Source organism: Rhinolophus sinicus, linkage group LG09 (genome assembly GCF_036562045.2).
Source record: "Rhinolophus sinicus isolate RSC01 linkage group LG09, ASM3656204v1, whole genome shotgun sequence".
NCBI lineage: Eukaryota > Metazoa > Chordata > Mammalia > Chiroptera > Rhinolophidae > Rhinolophus > Rhinolophus sinicus.
In genome coordinates, this window is record NC_133758.1 from 65,607,696 (window position 1) to 65,627,362 (window position 19,667).

The 19,667-nt window shown below is 41.6% G+C and overlaps 1 protein-coding gene and 1 pseudogene across 1 annotated transcript in view; both read right to left on the reverse strand.

Moving 5' to 3' along the window:
• The window catches only part of STARD3NL (STARD3 N-terminal like), a 55,657-nt gene that overhangs the window by 23,193 nt on the left and 12,797 nt on the right, over window positions 1-19,667 (reverse strand). The gene's annotated exons all lie outside the window — the stretch shown is intronic.
• Window positions 2,295-18,798, reverse strand: LOC109433734 (protein fem-1 homolog A; annotated as a pseudogene).

The window sequence follows — 19,667 nt, forward strand, 5'->3', positions numbered from 1 at the left end:
ATTCTGTAAGTGTCATTACATGGACTAGGAAAACATTTACTGAATACCTTCCCAGAGAGTGTGTAACCAGAACATGTAAACTAGCTATAAAAAATTTGTTTCCTAAAGAATTGCTTTCACCAAAGGAGTCTAATAAACCAAATTTCGCGTTTCTCCATCATCACTTAATGAATAAGCATGTTTCTGGGCCTCTTCTTAGAAAATAAGTATGCACACTGCAAAAAGTTTGGCAATCCCCAAATGCCCCACTATAATTACAGCAGTTACAGGCCTATGTGGAAATGCAGGACCTCCTCCCCCAAGGCCAGGATGTGCTTCTATAGAAAAAAAAGATTGAGTGATCTAAATGAACTGAAATCCTCATGGGTGAAGCAGTTATCAAATAGAGTATGGTAGATGGTATTTTTGTTTGCCAAATATTCCAGTTTCCCTCCCTGTTGTGCCTCTCCCTTATATTACATTAATATATTCCCCTGACTCGACTGAACTCATGTGCCTTTCTTTGACCACCATAATGTGGGCAGAGTTTGCGTGTCACTTGCGTTCACATCTTAAGAACCAGAGTGCATGGTTCATGCTCTTTTCTTTCTACCATAATGACTGGCAATGTCCAGATAAAGATTTTCAAGGTGGGTAAAATAAAATTTCTAAATATTGCTGGAATTTCCCTAAAGTAATAGGATTCCACTTGGTCCTATTCACAATCCAGAACTCTTGTCTCTTTATATCTGGTCCTCGTTTCTCTCCCTTCCCACACTCAGGAACAGAAGTCCTTTCCACCTTTTCATACAATGTGGTGATAAAATGACATGACACTTTGAAAGCAATTTAGTTATATGAACTAAGATAATTTAAAATATTCATACTTCTTGATCTAGTAACCCTGCGTAGGGAAATCTAAAGGAAAGTAAATGCAGACCTTCAAGGCAAAATTTGATCTATGTCTTAGTGGCCAGGTTAGTGATGACCTTTGAGCAAGAGGAAGAATGACTACAGGAACAAGCTTGGTCAAGGTCTATTTCTTGGACTGATAAGTGATAACATGGCTGTGCTCACTTAGTAAAAATTTATTGACATAGGCAGTAGTTTCCGTGGTGTGTTGACTTGTGAAAAACTCAAATGCTGTACACTTATGTACATGTACACATACATGAATTGTATATGTGTTATCTTTCAATAAAAATCTCTACTTAAAAAGACTGTCATAATATATCTATAATAATCTCAATTAAAAAACAGCCTAAATATCTAACAATAGGATAATAATTAGATAAATCATGGTATAGTCATAGCACAATCATTAAAATACTTATAAAGCATTTATAATAACTTGGAAAATGCTTATTATAATGGTAACTAGATTACAATCTGGATACTAAATGGAATACACACACAGATGAGGTATGATCAAAACATAAGGTGAACGTTTAAATAAAAAAAAATGTATTACAGTAAAAGACACATCACCATTAATCCCCCTCAAAATACTCCCCCTCACTTCAAACACACTTATCCCATAGTTCTTTCCACTTTCTAAGGTGGTTCTGGAAGTCCTCTTTCGTGAGTGTCTTTAGTTGCACTGTTGTGGTTGCCTCGATGTCCTGAATCATTTTGACTTTGGGGAAAAGCCAGAAGTTGCCTGGTGCCAGATCCAGTGAATAAGATGGATGAGGACACACCATAATGTTTTTATTTGACACAAATTGCTGTTCCAGAAGTGATGTGTGACATGAAGCCTTTCCGTTGTGATCACAAAATATGGTGAATGCTGCTGCCAAGTGCCATCCAACAGAAAGGCAGGGAGACTCAATACAGGAAACGGCATGTCAAACCTTAGTAACAGTGTGTGTCAAGTTTCAATTTGTTCGGTGCAGTCAGTTGGGTGTGAGCTATGGCTGAAACAAGGTGTGTTTTAAAGTGTGCCATAAATCATCCTCCATCATGACAATGCTCCGTGTCACACATCGCTTCTGATATATGGCAATTTCTGCCAAATAAAAACATTACAGTGTGTCCTCATCCACCTTATTCCTGGATTTGGCACCAGGCTGCTTCTGGCTCTTCCCCAAAGTCAAAGTGATTCAGGACATCGAGGCAGCCATGACAGCGCAACTAAAGATACCCAAGAAAGAGGACTTCCAGAGCGCTTCAGAAAGTGGCAAGAATGATGGGATAAGTGTGTTCAAAGTGAGCGGGAGTATTGTGAGGGGTATTAATGGCAATGTGTCTTTTACTGTAATAAATATTTTTATTTAAACATTCACCATAATGTTTGATCATACCTCATAGACATAGTCTGTTCACAACTCTGTAAAATATCAAAAACCAAATTTTTAAAAGAATGTATCTATGAAATATATCAGATATTAACACTGATTATCGCTGACTGACGAGATTTATATTTTCTCCCCTTTTTACTTTTACCATATTTTTCTAATTTGTTATTTTGCACATATTACATTTACAACAGGAGGGACTAAAATTCAAATGCAATTTTATTAGCATCCTGGACAGATGTCCCACGATTTTATGATGCACTTTCCACCATTTTCAACCTGGGCAACATTTCAATCTGGGCAACAGTAGGTAACAGCATCTTGGTTACTCAATTTGCCTCCTCAGAGTTAGAAAGTCAGCAAAGTATTTTGAAAAGCTCAACAGTAGTCTATGTCAGTGTCTTGTAAAAGAAAATATAAAGTTCCAAAAATTGAAATTATTTTTACACAATTTCTTTCTCAAGATCAATGTGGGGGCAGAGCCCCAGAAAGTAGTTTACAGGCTCTCAGCCTCACATAGAAAGGTGCTGGCTCGGGTAGTGGATGGCCATCAGCTGTGGCTGGTTAGCCGACTGGCCACTAGTATAACTGCTGCGGCTACGGAGGAGAGCCAAGGAGAGCCGAGGATTGCCGAGGAGAGCCGAGGATTGCCGAGGAGAGCCGAGGATTGCCGAGGAGAGTCGAGGAGAGTCGTCGGTCGATTGGCGGAAAGGTGGACGGCAGGTCGCGCGTCCGGTGGGCCCAGCCTCCAGTGAGACCATAGTGGTATGACTCCCCTACCTATGGCTCCGTGGGTGTTCCTTTTTGGCCTCACCATATCCTGCGTTCTTATGTGGGAGGCGGGACCAGAGACCCCGCAGGCCGCCCCGCACGACAAATGGCGCAGCGAGCAGGGTCTTATGCACGACAATCAATACTGTCTGAATAGAAGGAATACTGTTGCGGAAAAAGCGGTGAGGACTGAGAGACGCAAGCAGCACGCAGAGATCAGGGAGAACACAGCTTTATTACACCAGCGGACTCAGTGGGATTGTTCCCAAAGAACTGAGCACTTCCCGGGGCCAGGCGCTTTGTTTCATAGGGTTAGGTCTCCGGGTTTGTGGGAGAAATCTGGCCGGGGTGCCAGGGAGATCCATCCCTAGCAGCTGTGATCCCTCAACTTTGACAGGGAGGCCTCTAACTATGGTGCTCGTGGGAGAACATCTCCGATAAGGTATGGGAGGAGGAGGTGGACGGAGCTCTGAGCCGGAGGGCCTGCAGGAGAGAGCTCTGATAAGGAGGGAGGAGGAGGGGGATGGAGCTCTGAGCCAGAGGGCCTGCAGGAGACAGCTCCAATAAGGAGGGAGGAGGAGGGGTATTGAGTTCTTAGCGGAGGCTTGCCGGAGAAAAAAACCGTCCCGACAATACTAATGGCATATTCCCCAGAACAGTTGCTCTAAAAACAAAGCCTGCAAAATACTAGGCTTGTCTGCCACTTTTAAGAGTTAATTCTGGAACAATAAGTAAAAATAAATGTAAACAATATATTTTCTGTGATGAAATACACATTTCAGAGTGAAAAAATATAGCTGAGACACTCTTGAAAACTGCATGTGGATGAATACAGACGTATTTCTGCAAAAACACATGCTACATTACGAAAAAAAAATTCAGATAATTTTTAAGTCAGTTTAATAATCTATTAGCAACTATATTTAAAAATTAACTGAAATACTTAAATCCACTAAACTGTACAGAAAATCACAATTCAAACTCAGGACTGTTTCAGGAAGAAAATCAATCCCAAGATAATTAGATCATTTTCTTAGTCTCACTCATTCCTCTTTCCCTAAGCCTACTTCTCATGAATAAAAAAGGACACGAAAACAAAACACCAATCATAGGAATCTGAGGCCATTTCAAACTAAAAATTGACATCACATGATGGTATATACCTGCCTTGCGAAATGAGAATCATTATATCATTTTTCACACGCTTACATATAACTGCTAATTAGCTAGAATTTATAGATACTTGCATAGCTCCAATGATAAAGTTACCCAAAGCACAGATTGCTCTGAGCAGCTCGACTCTTATCAGATTGATCTCTCTGGGACAGAGGGAAATCCTAAGAGGGACAGAAGCTTCCTTTTAATGTCTGATGAGAAGGATACTTCCTAAAACCCCTTTCTACTCTACAACTATAGGTCTTCATCCTGACCATGTCTTTCAGAAAGATTCAGTGCAAGGGTCAGTTTCTTCAGGAAGACTTCCCTGAACCGCTCCCCACATTCCAATCCACAGGCAGGATCAAGTGCACCTCCTCCAAGCTCCCCTAGGACTGGATATGCCACTTAGGGTACTGCTTTCCACCTGTGCCTTGATTATCCACTTGCCTGTCTCTCCTGCTAGCTAGTGTGCTCCTTGAAGGTCCTGAATTTTTATTTACACACCCTTATGCCCCCAGGAACTACCACTGTACGAGGCACACAGCAGGAACAAAACAAATGCTGGCTGAATAAATTCTATCTACCAGATATAATACAGAGACTAGCACAGAGCAGGATCTCAAAATTCTCTACTGAACTGAGGAGACCACAACTGTTTGTTTCTGAGGAAGAGCTTGGCTATCTTCCCAGATATAATTTCATAAGTATCAAATATTCAGTTCTTGGTACTGAGATCCTCTCTGGGGTTACTTTAAGGAAAGTTATGCCTATCTAAAGGTGTGAAGTATTGATGAGCTATACACAGAAGAACCTAAATCTATAATTCAAGATGTATCTCAACCATGGGGAAAGCATGGGGGATGAGAATTAGGGTTGAGAATTATAAAGAAAAACATCCCCTTATCTTTTTCTCGGGTTTGTGTGAGAAGAGAATCCTCTTTTGTTGTTTTGGTTTTTGAAAACAAGGTTTATATGGTTATTGCTTTATCTACATGGCTAATTATTCTCCATTGTATTATAATATTAACCAACTGTTTCTAAAATGATGCTGCACTAGCAAACTACCCCCAAACTCAATGGCTTAAAACAATCTCCATTCTCAAGTTCACAGGTCTGCAGGCTCCTGAAGTTCAGCTGATCTAGTCTGGGCTCAGCTGGGCAACTCTGCCTCAGGCTGTGGGCAGTAGAACTTGGCTTCAAACTGTCTTTGGTGGGCCTAGGTTTTCTCCCTAAGTCTGTCTTCCTCCTTGGCTCAGGACTACCTGGGGCAAGTTCTTTTCATGGTAATTGGCAAGAGCACGTTAGAATAGCTAGACCAGGTAAACACATTTAAAATCTCTGTGCACATCATATCTGTTCACATTCTATTGGCCAAAGTATGTCTCAAGGCCAAGCCCAAAGGCAGTAGAGCTGGGATGCATACTCCACCCAAAGAGGAAGAGTAGGTAATGAATATTTGCTGATTAACATTCCGATCTAGCCCAGCTATCAGTGTTCTAAACCAAGGGTTGACAACTATACCCTGCAGGTGAAACATGACCTGCTGCCTGTTTTGAATATTGAGTCTTATTAGAAAACCCCACACACACTGCTACTGTCTATGGATGCTTCCACATAGACGGCAGAGGTGGAGTGCTCTAATGGAGACCATAGAGTTCGCAAAGCCTACAATATTTATTTTACTATCTGCATCCTTCTAGAAAGAGGGACTACTGCTTTCATTAGCTTCTCAAAGGGGACCTGGGTGAGACGGAGAGTTATTCAGATCAGCAAAAACAGGATAATTGACAAATATCATTTTTTCCAATGTATGCTCTTAATCTGTGATTAGCAAAAACTTGTGATTCATTCTTATTTTTTCCACAGGTTGCTCTGGTAACAAGCCACAGCTTAGTCAGAGGTACTCTTACCTTATATTGGCTTACCTGAAGGCCACTTAAGCAGGACTTACAGTACGAACATGCTGCTCTTCACCTCATTCTCTTTCCTTAATTCCACACTACTACAACTGGAGAAAACTTCTACCCCATCTATACTGGTAACTTTCTAAATGATGATATCCTTCCCAAGTGGGGAAAAAAAAACAAAAAACAAACAAACAAACAAACAAACAAACAAAAACCCTGAAATTCTTTCTGCTTCCCAGAGAATTGCTTACATCTTTGGGATTCTTCTACTATATTGTCCCCCATCCTGGGTGCAAAACTGGGCCAACACTTTAGCTCCATCTGCTTCAGCACAGAACTGCTCCTCCTACCCAGATGGGAAAGAGAGCTGCTTTGGAGCAGTAAACACCACTGCTAGTGTTGTACAGAAGCCCTCCAGTTTCTCGTAACTTCCTAGGAGGAGTAGAGCGTGCCTGTGGGCACCTCCTAGTGGCACCCAAGTCTCTCAGCCCAACCACCCAGTCTTCTTCTCTGTACCACGGCTGGCAACAGCCAGGACACTACGTTCTCCTCCAAGAGAGTGTCAGAATAACAGACCCTAAAAATACTTAATTCTGAAAGAGCTCAGTCATTTTAGCCAAAGGCCTAGGGAGCAGATTTGGCTTCCAGACATGTTTTGCTTGGTGTTATACAATGTTTCTAAAGATTCTGAAGTAATTGCTAACATTTCAAATAACTTTTCATATAAAAATCCAGATTTCTAGCTTCTCTTGGAAAGTGAACAGATACAGAATCACCAGGCCTTCATTCCCTTCCTGTGAAACAGAAGCCAAGCAGCTGCTGACCTCTGGAGTTGGGGTACGCACTGGCCTCAGTCTGTACCCAGCCTGCAGGCAGTGGGCTTTGCCGCTCTCATCTATTCCCACTTCCTTGTTTTATAGGCAAAGAGATGCAGCAACACCTGAAGACTGTGTCTTATCGCGTTATTTCAAAGCTTTCTTCATCGTTGTTATCAAATTTATTCTTACCTATAAAATAAATGTTTGGTTAAGGATAAAAAAAAAGGAAGCTGAGGCCTATGTTGTTTATAGGGACACCCCCATCTAACAGATATTTCAAGATATACATATTAGGATTAAAATGTGGGTCTTCCACATCTTTCCTCTCCATCACCCTGCCTCACCCCAGACTCCTAGCAGGAAATCAGTTATTTCAAAGTAAAATTGTAGAAAGTAAGTGAAAAATTCTCTAAAGCATTTAATTAAAATCACTTAACCAATTGTTTTGTATTACTTAAAAAATTTTCCTGAGTCAAGGAGTGAAATTTTGCCAGCAGATCCCTATTAATTTGCCAACTGAAAATACGTGAAATATTTAATTTTTTTTAAAGAAAAAGAAAAAAAGATTTATGTACGTGTGTGAAACTCTGTAAGGCTTTTTATACATTTGTCATATCATCAGGGCTACAATGGAGGAAAGCAGGGGAAAACTTTGAAACAATTAAAATAATAATACTGCCCTCTGAGAGTTAAACTATAAATTCAACATGTAATGACTCAAGAGAAGATGTGCTGTGTCCTTAAAGAAGCAAACTGGCTCACAGGCCCAGATATGAGAACAAGCTGACAAGACAGCTTGTTCAGATCTACAGAAGGGAAGAGGGTATGTGTCCCCAAGAAAGGGGAGGGTCAGTTTGGAAAACACAAGGAGTGTCACAAGCAAATGTTGGCTGTGCCCAACCTGGCACTCTTCAGGTGGCGGCACTTTGCCTATTTGACTTTAAGTATCTCTGAGCCACTGGCCAGATTATTCCTATGATTAATATAATGGCGTAAGGGTATTATCAGTGCCTTTTGTCACTGAACAATTTAATAACTTCCTGTAGGCCTCCCACAACCTTTCTATATATATCTATAGCTAGGTAGAGAAAGAAAGAGAAAGAAAGAAACAGAGAGACAGAGAGAGAGAGAGAGAGAGAGAGAGAGAGAGAGAGAGAGAGAGAGATTTTCCACAAATTAAACAGCCTCATTTTTTTATTCCATGCTTTGGGAAAGCAGCTGCGTTTCCCACCTCGATGGAAGATAAAACCTGGTATTGTAAATAAATAACATCCTAACTAACACTGCAAATCCACAGGATACCGAGTTTTCTCGGAGAGCAAAATATCCAGGGATCTGCTGTGGCTTCCGAAGGCCTCCGTGTAGCTGCCACTCCACGAGGCTGCGAGGCATGGGGTGAGGAGGCCACTGTCCCGAATGCGGCCTTTCTCCTGAGTTTCTGTCCCCTTCTGCCATTCACTGCTCTCCAAACAGGCCAAGAACAGTCTCCTTCTGCCCCCATCGCATATGCAGTACCGTTCCCAAGAAAAAAATCTCCAGCGTGAGCACTTTATACCCCAAGTGATGGAATGCCAAGATTTTGTACCACCTCAGCTCTCAGCCTTCAGGTCTCATCCAGCTGATTTACTGACTTAACACTGCATTTAGGATTTTCTCAGGAAGACCTGGATTCGAGTCCTTGAGCAGCTGTAAGAGGGGCTAGAGTAACCAGGGATGGAGCCACCGCGGTGGCTATGCCCACAATGAAACAGCGTTTGTACATGCGTCATGAGGCTGAAGCAGCCTGCAGTTTTAACTCAGAATTGGTGAAAACCAAGCCTCAAACCAACTTTGCTAGTTTCTCGCTGGTGGGAAACTCACACCAAGCTCAGCTCCTTGGGCGTCTGGCCTGATTTTTGTTTACAAAAAATTCTCCAATGAGGATGGGGATATGGGAAGCCCAAGTAAAAGGAAACGATTCAAGTTTTAGGAAATGTAGTCACCCTGTTTTAGGGACCAATACCATGGTCTTCCTCCCTCATCAAATTTTTCACACAATTAAGCTCGCTCCTGACAGCCTTGGCCTCCTCATGCACAATAAAACCCTTGGTGTGTGAAATGATCTTATCAAGTCTTAAAGAAAATTCAAATTATTAAGAAAAAGAGGTGGTTATCACTTTGTGAGGGGTGAAATGTCTATCACATTGTTTTGTACACCTGAAACTAATAAAAACATAATAATTTTCTTTCACCCCAAAAGAAAAAAAATGTGGCAGGAAACCTCAGGACTCCTGTGCAATGCCTGTTCCATTCCCACCTACAAATAAACAGAACACCAAACCAGCGGAAGGCTCTGCAAATGGCAGGCTGTCCTGGGCAGACAGCCCTGCCCGCCTGGCCCTGACTGTGGCAAGGAGGGAAGGAGCAGGGTGCAACTTGCTGGAAAAAGTGACAAGTGGTGGTGTTTCTTGAGTCTCCAACTTTCCCCCTTGGGAGCCCCTAGTCCTAACACTGCATTCGGTGCGCGGCTGGGTTTATCCAGCCATATAAGGGGCGGAGGTTCGAGGACCTGATTCTCAGCTTCTTCCCGTTTCTAGTAATGGAGGAAGGCAATGGCTTCAATGCCTCTGCCTCTAGGTAAGAAGGCAAAATCTTCCAAGACCTAGGCAGATGAGATGTGCGGAAGGTCACGTGTCTTCTCCCAATTAAAGACGGGTGTGTGTGCTCCTGGAGAGAGGCAACGTCCGAGCACATGACCCTGAAGGCTTCTAGCACCAACAGCTCGCTAACTGCTTCCCCCACTCTGCAGTGCTGAAGGGCTGTGCAGGCAGGAGAGCCCTTCTGTTTCGTGCCACCGGAAGTGCTCACCGAGAGAGCAAGGACGGTGTGGGCTACACCTGTCCGGGTTTCCCCCTCTCAGAACGCTGTCAGTGCAGCTCCATGAAAGCCTCCAGCTCCTCTGGGATGAAGCCTTTGTAGGGGATCTTGTTCTGGTCCAAGGAGTGGACCGCAAGGCACTGCAAGGTGACGTAGCTGAAGGGCTAAATGGTGCTCTTGGCCAGCAGCTTCTCATGCAGCATCTCGTAAGCTGTTTTCTTGTGAGCCCACGGTCTGTCAGGACATTCATGATGCCTGGGCAATTGTTCTGGGCCGCTATGTGCAGCAGGGTGTTGCTGTCAAAGTCCCACTGTCTGGGTCGGTCCCGCAGTCCAGCAGTACCCTGACCACCTGTACGGAGGGGAATCTGCCCACCGGGTAGCGGCCCACGTTGGTACTCCAGCTATCCACGGCCATGTGCAGACAGGTGAAACCCTTCTTGCCCGGGGGGCACACTTCAGCAGCCGGTAGACGGTCTGGTGCTTCAGACGCTCCTGATTGGCCGTGCACTCCCCCTTTTCCAACAGATTGAGCAGGTGGGGGACGATGGCCAGGGCCTTGGTGAACTGTGCTAAGACCCCGGGGTCCTTGGGCAGCTGCAGGGCCCATTCTACTTCCCGGACCCCTTGGCAGAGCACCCCCATGAGGTCTGTGAGGCCTATTTGCGGCCCTTGGCCATCCAGTCCTGGAGCACATAAGAGAAGAATTCCGCAAAGGACAGGAAGCGGCTGGCGGTCATGGGGCTCAGCGGTTCTGTTGCATGTCCAGGGCATACTTCCACAGGCGGATGCAGCGCCTGACATTGCCTGAGTCGGCGTACACCGCACCTCTGTACGGATATAATAAGTGTCTGGGGAAGAGGGACCCAGGATGCGCTCCGCTCGTTCTTGGATCAACAGGGCCTGCGTGCGCATCTCCTCTCTGTCAGTATAACAAGCGCTTCCAATGCCTCAGCAGTGTTCACCTGCCTGGAACAGTCATAGGCCAGGACCAGCTGAGGGGGTTCTGGTTTCGGCAGATACGCACCACCCTGGTGACGCAGCTCCATGGCCCGTCTCCAGTGTTTCAGGGCCCCGAAGAGATCCCGCTTCTCATCCTCGTACATGGCTCCCAACAATTCCAAGGCTTCCACTGCCACTTCCGGGCTGGTGGGGCAGCGGCTCTCGCAGGAGTTACCACTGAGTTGTCCCTCTGCCGAAGAGCTGCAGCAGCAAGCCCCCTGGGCTGCACGCATCCTGGGCTGGTGGAGAGGCCTCCTCGGGTCAGCCCTGGCTGCGCCTCCTCCTCAGCAGGCTGCTCCTGGATGAGGTGCTCCAGGATGTTGGTGCGGATCGTCATTTAGGCTGCCAGCGGCGGGGTCATGCCGTAGCCGTCGTGCTCCATGCAGGCATTGCACCCAAGCACCAGCTGCAGGATCTCCAGGCAGCCAGACTCAGCACGGCCTTGGCGCTGCGCGGGTTCACCTAGGTGCCCTGCTCCAGCAGGTGGCCGGCGATCTCATGGTGGCCCTTGTAACATCACGAAGCCCATGTGCCCGTGCCGGTGGGCCACCTCAGGTCGGCTCGGTGCTCGCCCACCAATTACCGCACCACCTCCAGGTGCCCATCCAAGCAGGTGGCACGCGACAGCATGGAGTTGGTGCACGTGGTGCAGTTCACTGAGGCCCCATGGCGCAGCAGGCACCGCACCACCATCTAGGTGGCCGGCGGCCGAGGTGGCCCACAGACACTTTGTGCTCTCAGTGGTCTCACCATGGAAGTGCACTGAGCTGCCCGCCTCCAAGCTCGCGCCACACAGGTCCAGTTAGGTACTCGACCACGTCAAGGTGGCCATAGCAGGTGACAATGAGCTCCTGCGTCCCCCGCCAGCCACCTCACCTGTCAGCTCATTCAGCTCTTCTCAGCCCTGGCCGCTGAGCAGGTGCCATGGTGGGTGGTATTGTAGAGGACAGCTCGGAGGTCCAGGGTTCCAGCCTCCACCAGGACAAGGGCGGGCCACGGGAGGGAGGTGGATTAGAGCCAGGAAAGACAGGTGGCAACCTTCACCGTCTCCCCCCCACCACCATCTTAGGGGCTCTTTCCTCCCACAACCCTTTTAAATTCTGTTTCTTATTAAAATAGGACATTCTACCTAGGGAAACAATAAATAGGTCAGCTTTAAATAACCATTTAGTCTACATGGCAGCTAGTGATCACTGCAGATTCAGAGTCATGAGTCTACCCACGTGAGGCATGCCTCTCTCCACTGGGCTCTGTAAACAGAAGCTGACAAATCATGTTTCTCAGTCAACAAGAAAGAGGGCTGTAGTCAAACCCTAAGAAAGTCACGAATGTGATGCCACCGAGAAGCTTTTTGGGAGGTGGACATCTACGAGGTCTAATAATTAAGTTTGTGAACTTGTTGCAATGATGTTACTAACCTGTTTTTATATCACAGGTATTCTTCATTATGAATTTGTACCAACTGGACAGTTAACCAAGTTCACTATTTGGAAGTGCTGGAAAGGCTGCTTGAAAAAGACGAAAATGACCTGAACTTTTCACCAACAATTTATGGCTCTTGCATCACAACAATGCACCAGCTCACATGGCACTGTCTGTGAGGGAGTTTTTAGCCAGTAAACAAATAACTGTATTGGAACATCCTCCCTACTCACCTGATCTGGCCCCCAATGACTTCTTTCTTTACCGGAAGATAAAGGAAATATTGAAAGGAAGACATTTTGATGACATTCAGGACATCAAGGGTAATACGACGACAGCTCTGATGGCCATTCCAGAAAAAGAGTTCCAAAATTGCTTTGAAGGGTGGATTAGGTGCTGGCGTCAGTTCATAGCTTTCCAAGGGGAGTACTTAGAAGGTGACTGTAGTGATATTCAGCAATGAGGTATGTAGCACTTTTTCTAGGATGAGTTCACGACCTTAATTGTCCAACCTCGTAGATGACCCACAACAGCATCATCAGGAACAAAACTGCTGCTCGGGAGCTTGCATAGGTACCATTCAGATACCATCTTAGTGATGCTTAGCCACCATAAAATATTAGCATTTTCTGCATACAATATGCAAGTGGTAACATCCCAAAAGAGAATTATAGAAGTTATGTATCATCATTCCAGTATTCTCCCAAAATCTCTCTATAAACTTACATGCAATACCAATAATTTTCCTTAAGTAGAATTACTAAATTGGACCAGTTACCAGGCTCAAACCAAAGGTATAATAACTGAACTTGACTGTGCAATGCTGATACAACATTTGCTTATTTTAAATCTGACTTGCAGGTATGTCAGTCTGATTATTAATTCATAACCAATAAAAATCAGAAGTACATAGTTCAGCTAAAGGTGTTTAATAAGTATACAAAATCTTCAAAAACTCAAGATGCATAAGTAAACTCTAAAGAGTCTGACATATATCCCTTAACTCTGTAAGTATAGATGATATTTGGATTTCTAAAAGCTCAGGTTTAAGATTCACCACTCAGTATCAATGTATGCCTTACCTGAAAGAACAGAGATATAAAATGCATCTTTAAAGCTAAGAAAATGCACAAGCTAAGTAAATGATAGATTATATTATAATCAAAATGGGATGTTTTGACAGTTTACTTTTTTATCTGTTTGGTATTTTAAAGATATAAATATGGCTATAGTAGATTGTTTGAGTCTTATAATTAAGTTTTTTTGAAGATTGGTAATTATTTTCTTCACCCTACAATCACGGACTATATATTATTTTGAGGATATACTATGCCAGGTTTATAAAATTGATCATAAAACTAGACTGCTAAAATATATCTAATTCATTAAGTCTTGCAATTAGGAACTGCATACCGAACAAACAATGCACAAAATAGAAATTAAAAATATAGCACTATTTTAAAAATAACGACTGAGATAAATGTATTTTAAAAGTAAAATAAACCATTCAGGAAATAATAACAGTCAAAATAGTAGAAAGCTGTCAAACTTGAGCTTATTATCAAATTTACTTCCTTAAAGTGCTTTAATTACTTTGTGAAATTACTTTTTAAATAAAGAGTAAAATAAAAAAATACTCATTTAAATAATAAAGTTACAAAAACTACAACTATCCTCTGGGGAACAATATAAAAAAGAAAAAAACTGACTATAGTTAATAAATCAAAAGGAGAATGATAATTGTTCCTAGCTGGGTGATGGGTAAAATGTGATTCATTATACTAAACTCTCCACTTTTGTACATAGACGAACATTTCTACAAACAAATTTAAAATATATAAGTAAACCCAAAAATTAGTCTTTTAAAGGGGCAAATAGGCAAACCTAGATTGGGGAGGGAGAGATTAAGAAAGGAATACAAGTACCACTATAGGAGAGGTTATTTTTCAAAGTGTAAATGACACTTTACATTAATTACATTTGAAAATCATAAAGTCAATACCCTAGAAGAATAGAATGAACCATACCATAAAGAAAAGAGAAAAAGCTGACAAAGAATTACCTACCCAAAGAACTAGAGTCTAGCAGTTCAATAGGTATTTCAAAATTTGAAATAAAAGATAAAATCCTCTAAACTGTTCTAGAACATTAAAAAGGAAAGCTATTTTATCATTAAATAAAGCTAGTGTAATCCTGACATTATCTGACCAAGAACACACAGCACAAGAACAAAAGAACATAACACAAGTACACTAACCCCACCTATTATGACTATATATTATATAACACTGTATACTGTATATTAACATAATGACAAAATCAGTAATTTCCTTACACCAACACTGAGTCAGACACAGTGCTGAGTACTTAACATACATTATATATTTGAGCCTCACAAAGCTCCCACAAGTAGGACCCATGTGTTAGAATGTATTCCTGAAACATCACATAAATAAGTCAAACTCACGTAAATAAAACCTAAACCTAATAGGAAGGCAGGCATTTCTGTTTACCCATTAAAATGTTTCATTGTATTTCAAAAGCATGCATGAACACAACTTGTAATGCATTTGAGACAAAAACCTTTGAAATTATATACATTTTGACTGGTTTTTAATTCGAGGGGACTGGCATAATTTCAAACTTTGTAGGACTTTTCATTTCCACACAGACATGTACTGTCTTCTACTTTTCTTAAAATGTGGCTCTCTCAAGTTTCTTATTCTCCAAGTTTTGAAAGAGGCATAGGGAAATACATTAGTGATATGAGAAACACAGCAGTGTAAGCTAAAAGAAAACTGGCAACTGACAATTAGCTTTGGGAGATGAAGAACTGGAGGCATCCAGAAGACTGTGCCTGGTCTGCAGGGCCACACGTGTGGACAGAGAGGCCACACTGCTGATTTATCAGTAGAAGCCAGAAAGCTCAACTGTAATAGGAAATTTACCAAATATCAACCATTAGTTCAATTAAAAAAAAAAAGTAAAAGCATTGAAGATCAAGGAAAACTCATTACCTATAAATCATCATCTGGCCTTTACTTTCCTAAGCTTTTCTGCAAAGAAAAACTTGTGTAAATCAAAAATCAAAAAATATCTACACATGATAAAGATGTAATCAAAATTCAGTTGCAAAAGAATAAAAATATTAAATAGTTATTCTAGTACACAGAGAAAGAAATCTACACATCAAAATATATGGAAGATTTTATTTAAAAGTTAATAAAACAAAACCATTCACATGGGTTATGTAGTAGAAGAAAGTCGTAGATAAATAATACATTATTTTAGGATGAGTAATTTCTTCCTAAGAAAATCTACAAATGGAAACATATCTGAATACATAAAAATCAAAAACTTCTCTATCTCAAAAACATTAAAAGTGAAACTTAAAAGTGATGAAAGACATAATGAAATCCTTAAAACTCAATTCAAAAAATGAGCAAAGAAAGACAAGGAACATAAGAAAAGTAAATGCACTGATAAACTGAAAAAAAATAATAATAATAATTCTCACCCAGCCCCTGTAAACTTTTTAGAGAAGTAGATTAAATCTATGAGATCATTCATTAAATGGTTTCCTGGGACAGTCAGGTAGACCGCAAACTCCTTAATTTTGCTCACCCTGGCACCTGGTCAACGTCTGTCTACTTATCCAGAACCACGCTAACAATCAGCGGCAGTTTGCTAAGGAATCACATTCTCTGGAATCTCTTTTTCTCTCTACTCTCCTTATCTCTATGGCTCTTATTCTTTCTATAAGCCTTAACTCAAAGGTCACATTCTCGGGGAGGCTTTTGCTTCCTCCCATTCTTCCACACCTATCAGGGAATAGTATGCACAGAGCTCTATAGTGATATCTGTTATGCTGCATCAAGATTATTTTTGCTCCAGTTTTTCTTTAAAAAATGTAACAGCTTCCTTAGAATGTTGTGATTCATCCGTTTACCAGTCCCTTCATTCTAGGTTTCAATCTGGGAATGGGAAGAAACTGGAGACCAACTAAATAAATAAATAAATAAATAAATAAGGCCATTTAAAATAGCATAAAAAACATACACACTAAGAAATAAATTTAACAAAAATATGCAAGTTCCCAACACTGAAAATTATAATGCACTGTTTAGAGAAATAAAAGATGAAAATAAATGGAGAGATATACCATGTTTATGGATATGAAGAATTCACACTGTTAATATTTCAATCCTCCCTAAATTGATCTACGGATTCAACTCAATCCCGGTCAGAATCCCATCAAGTTATTTTGTAAAAATTGACAGGGTAATTCTAAAAGTATATAGAAATGCAAAGAAGAGAATATACAAAGCAATCTTGAAAAATAACAAAATTTGAAGACTCACAGTGCCCAACTTAAATACTTTCTATAAAGCTTCAGTAATTAAAACAGTGTCGTATTAACATAAGGATCAGTAAATAAAACAATGGAACATAATAGAGAGCCTAGAAATAGACCAGAACTTATATGATCAATGGATGTTGGACAAAGATGTCAAAGCAATTAAATGGCAAGAAGAAAGTTTGTTTTCAACAAATGATGCTGGGTTAACCAGATATCAAAATGGGGAAAAAAGGAAAAAAGAAAAAAAAAAAAACACTTTGAACTCTAACTCACACCATGAAAAAAATAACAATGTGCGGACAATATTTTTGCAACCTTTTTGCAGGCAAAGATTTTTTAGAGAAGACACAAAAAGCCATAATAATTTAAAATATATATTGTATAGGCTGTCTTGAGTGGTTCCCATGGGTCAATGTGAGATAACTTGAATGTGAAAATTAGTAATGACAGTAATGTTTGGAATTTATGTTGGAAAAATTAAAAAGTTCTACAAGTCTGGGGCTGGCCCGGTGGCTCAGGTGGTTGGAGCTCCGTGTTCCTAGCTCCGAGGGCTGCCGGTTCGATTCCCACATGGGCCAGTGGGCTCTCAACCCCAAGGTTGCCAGCTCAATTCCTCGAGTCCCTCAAGGGATGGGGGGCTCTGCCCCCTGCAACTAAGATTGAACACAGCACCTTGAGCTGAGCTGCCTCCCAGATGGCTCAGTTGTTGGTTGAAGTGCGGGCTCTCAACCACAAGGTTGCCAGTTCAATTCCTCGACTCCCGCAAGGGATGGTGGGCAGCGCCCCCTGCAACTAAAAATTGAACACGGCACCTTGAGCTGAGCTGTTGCTGAGCTCCCGGATGGCTCAGTTGGTTGGAGAGTGTCCTCTCAACCACAAGGTTGCCGGTTCGACTCCGCAAGGGATGGTGGGCTGTGCCCCCTGCAACTAGCAACGGCAACTGGAGCTAAGCTGCGCCCTCCACAACTAAGACTGAAAGAACAACAACTTGAAGCTGAACAGAACCCTCCACAACTAAGATTGAAAGCACAACAACTTGACTTGGAAAATAAATAAATAAATTAAAAAAAAAAAAAAAGTTCTACAAGTCCACAGTAATACTGTAAATAAGAGAGATGGGATAGAAGTTCTTTACAGAAAAAGTAATGTCAGATGAAAAAGGCAGAAGAAATAATAAAATTAGAAAAATCAAGTTTGTAACCCCCAGTTGAAGCTAAGTGATTTAGCAAAGATTTTTAATGGGTGCTAAAAATGATTAAAAAGTTGTTAGAAAATAGGATCTTCATAGTTTCAAAGTATTATCCCTCAGATTATTTAACTCCATTAGGAATAATACACTTTTAAAATAGAGAGATCTGGCAGTCATCACCTATACACCAAGCAACCAAATAGTATCTCCAATACTGAAACAAGCTGACCTTATGTGCCTCCTGACGCCGGGCATTAAGAAGTATAGTACCAAGAAAAAAAGTACATAGTATCAATTATAACATACTCCTGCCAAAAATGTTTAACCTGAATTTACTCATAAGGAAACAATCAAACAATATGTGCCACATTCTACAACAGAGCTATCATGAACTCTTCAGAGAAGTCAATGTGGTGAAAAGCAAAACAAACAAAAAGAAGGAAACGTGGTATTGATACTCTTCAAACTTAAAAAAGCATAGAGACATGACCATCAAATACAATGCACAAGCCTACACTGAATCTTGAATTTAAAAACCTACAAAAGACAACTGAGGAATTGAGCATAGTTTAGAATCCTGGTTATATAGGAGAATGGCTTTATTCTTAGGAGATGAATGCTTAAGTACTGAGTGGTACGTGCCATGATGTACACAACTTAACTTATGAAAAGTTCAGAAAAATGTAAGGACATCAGGATGCTTTGGGATGGAGCTGCTCTCTCCATCCATCCATCCAGCCATCCAGTATATATAAATATATACACAATATAAATGTATTTAAACATAATGTGTATATAGTAGATAATGGAGAAAATAAAACGGAAGAAACGCTGCTGAGAGTCACCCAAAATCCAGTCAGGAGGCTGCTGAGGAAGTGGGGCCTGTGCACACCTTGGGCCTCTGTTCTCAGAGCTGCTATGAAGTTGCCAAACCTGTGGATGAACTCAGCATAAGGATATTCTAGAGCCATAAGCACCCTGGGACAGGGCTCCATGGACTTGACATCCTTCTGTGTAGTTTTCACTTCCCTTGTTAGCATATTGGAACTAACCCATCCCTGTTAACCTAGCCAGAATCCTATATTTGCATGAAAGAATTATATTCTGTGGTTTCTGCCTTCATAAAACCTACCTTGCTTTGCTCTCTCCAGAGAGCATATGGGTTGCTACCCGAACCTGTGTCTCTGGGACTGCAATCCTTTTGCTCAAAAAAATGCCTTTTGTTCTTTATTACAGCCTGAACCTCTTCGTTGGTTAACAGTACACATATACATATGTAGCATATGCAGCTACAAAGAGAGTAAAGGCAAATTTTCACTGACCAAAAAAAAAAATCATTAAATTAACTTTGCTATGAGTATGGGCTACCTTATGAGCACAGAGTAAGGAACCAGAATTATCCTAGAAAACCTCTTAAATAATTCTATAAAATAGAATGAACATGGATTTTGTATTTTTGTATCACAATTCTTACGTACACAACAGTATGTGACACAGTGACAGATTAAAAGGAAAACCTATATAAGATTTCTGGGACCCAAATCATTCTGCCCTTTATATAACTATTAAGTTACCTGGCCACAAATGGAGATTTGAGTGTAGAAATCAAAGGCTTCTCAAGTACTTGTGATTGCAGACAGGAGTCACTCTGTCTGAATCTTAAGCCAATGTCAAAAACCTAATAATGGTCCTTTTGTTGTCATCCTAGGGCTTAAATGAAACAGTGGAGTGTACACTGTGCAACGGTTTGGGGTCTAAAGTTTCCTCAGATTTTTAGTGAAAATGTGCGCAAGATATCACGTTACTACAAGCTTTTAAAAGCCAAATGTGTCCTTCATTTGTTCCATATGTTAACACCCAAACAGTTCCCAGGCACTTGAAGAAAGAGCATCGCCTACCAGGCTCCAGC